This window comes from Cetorhinus maximus, unplaced genomic scaffold (genome assembly GCF_964194155.1).
Source record: "Cetorhinus maximus unplaced genomic scaffold, sCetMax3.hap1.1 HAP1_SCAFFOLD_829, whole genome shotgun sequence".
Taxonomy (NCBI): Eukaryota; Metazoa; Chordata; class Chondrichthyes; order Lamniformes; family Cetorhinidae; genus Cetorhinus; species Cetorhinus maximus.
Window position 1 is genome coordinate 93,654 of NW_027596771.1, and position 2,617 is coordinate 96,270.

Genomic DNA, 2,617 nt, shown 5'->3' on the forward strand with positions numbered 1-2,617 from the left:
TCGCAACACCAGGGACAGGTAGAACCTCAGCACGTAGTGACGCTTGGTGTTTGGGTCTACACACAGCTTGATACAGCCATACACAAAGGTGGCCATCAGGATGAGGGTGATGTTGGGCATGTTTTCTCCCCCTTCATCCAGAGGTTTTTTACATCATGTCCCTGCAAACATGGTCCACTTTTGACCTCCAGACAAAGCGGAAGTTGGCTCGCGTGATCGCCACAGCGCAGGAGTGAGGAATGGGCCAGACCTGCGCCATGTACAACACTGAGAGTGCCTCACGCCTGATGAGCAGGTTCTTACCCGCAATGGAGAGGGAGCTTTGCTCCCACAAGCCCAGTTCTTTTCTCACCATGGCTACTCGCTCCTTCCAGTTTCTAACGCATTCCCTGGTCCCTCCGAACCATATCCCCAGCAGCTTCAGGCAGTCTGACCTGCTGGTGAAAGGGACAAAGCTTAGTTCAGTTCCCAAAGGGCACGGCCTCGCTCTTGCCACGGTTTACCCTTGGCACCCGAGGCCGGTTCGAAGTGGTCGCAGGTGTTGATCGGTCTGCGCACCGATGTGTGAAAAGTGGGGAGTTGACCGTACTACCGCATCACCACACTGCCCCAGGTCCAATAGCATGGCGGAATGTATATACTGTAAAGTGCTTACTTATGAAATGTCAGCAAAGTAAACAAGGCTTGTGACGGCCTGTCACAATGCTACACCTTAGAGCGACAGCGCTCAGTGCAACCACTCCTTCACCAGCAGAATTACAGTGCGAACAACCCTTCCCAGTCATCATTGGACAAAAGGTATGACTACAACACCCAACCGATGGAACATGAAATCCGGCAGAAATCAGCAGCATCTGTCCAGAACCATGATCAGATCAAGTACGAGCACCCATTGTGAAGAAACCGATGGCGAATCAGGGAAGTACCAGAACAAGAAACACCAAGTAACCCCATCGCAAGCAGAACGCGATCTAAGACACGATCCCAGCGCAAGACTCCTACAGACAACCAGAATTGTGAGAACGTACGGCAATCTCAAACCAACTTCACAGTATCAACGAACCACCATTCCGTCCCAGGGACTCATAAGGTGATCACTTTGTACAATTGTAGGTTCAAACACAGAAGAGCAATTTGTTGTAATGTAAATAGTTCTTATTATTTAAGGGTACAGCTTGGAGTTGTTGTGGTATACCTTTAAAGAGCGTATCTAAAATTGCTGTGCATCGCCAGGCAGGGTGTGACGTGTATATACTCATGTATAATTCTCGGGCCGATGATAGGAGCTGTCCTAGAGACCTAGATATTGTTGTATATATTTCATCTCTTCAAATCAAAGAATTGAGTTAGCGATCCTCTTTGTGTCGTCGGTGTGTTTGCGTAAGGTGGAAAACACAACATGGAGGACCCCCATTTAAAGTGAATGGCAAAAGAACTAAGGCGACATGAGGAGAAACCTTCTTGCGCAGCGAGTGGTTAGAATCTGCAATGCACTGCCTGAGAGTGTGCTGGGGGCACTTTCAAGAGTGGCTTTCAAAAGAGAATCGGATAATTATCTGAAGAGAAAATATTTGCAGGGCTATGGGGAAAAGGCAGGTGAGTGGCACTAGGGGAGTTGCTCTTGCAAAGAGCTAGCACAGACACGACAGGCCGAATGGCCTCCTTTTCTGCTCTAACCAATCTAGGACTCTATGTGTGCAGCTCTGCACACTTGCTTGCTGCATTGTCACTCACGCCCTGCAAGACACGCAACTGCTTTCAAAAGCTTCTTCCACAGCAGCCTCTGACACTGACGTCCATGTGGATAGGCACAACCCTCTCCCATCTGATTGGTGGAATACTGCCGATCTACATAACTCTGATGCAGTCTCACTGAAAGAGAGAGAACAAAGGCAACTTTTCCAATTAGAAATCCCGGGACAAATATGCCAACAGTGAAACCGTCAGTGCTTAGATATATATATACATAAGTCTTCGAACGCTGTCAGTCTGCTTTAAAGGAGGGAAGGCAGATGGCACTCGGGGAAGTCAAGGGCGGCGCCGGCATCGCTTCTCGGCCTTTTGGCTAAGATCAAGTGTAGTATCTGTTCTTATCAGTTTAATATCTGATACGTCCCTTATCTGGGGACCATATATTAAATTGATTTTTGGAGCAGGGAGATGGAATAGGGGCTTGCTCCGTCCACTCCACGCATCGACCCGGTATTGCAGTATCTCTGGGAACGGTGCACCCTCCCCTTTCCAGGGGATTTTCAATGCTAAAAATAGTTTTCTTACAAACATCTGCTTTCTTTACTTCTCAACATGTACATGTTCCAAAATCCAACTTTCTTTGGAAAAACTCAGCAAGTCTGGCAGCATCGGCGGAGAAGAAATCAGTCAACGTTTCGAGCCCTCATGGCCCTTCAGCAGAACTGAAGCATAGTTTCAACAAGGGAGAAATATAAATTGGTTTAAGGTGGGTGGGGGGGAAGAGACACATTGAGGGTGTGGTGTGAGCAGATAATCAAAAGATGTCAGAGACAAAAGGGTCAAAGAGGTGTTGAAGGTGGTGGTCTTTGTCTGAGAAAAGTGCTAATTAAGAATGCAAGACAGGATATTCAAAGTACAGCTCTAG

General features: G+C 47.7%; 1 non-coding gene across 1 annotated transcript; it reads left to right on the plus strand.

Moving 5' to 3' along the window:
- Positions 1 to 2,045: 2,045 nt before the first annotated feature.
- On the plus strand, positions 2,046 to 2,236 carry LOC144674848 (U2 spliceosomal RNA). Its single transcript, XR_013574651.1, has one exon. It is a non-coding gene; the product is annotated as a U2 spliceosomal RNA (small nuclear RNA).
- Positions 2,237 to 2,617: the final 381 nt, after the last annotated feature.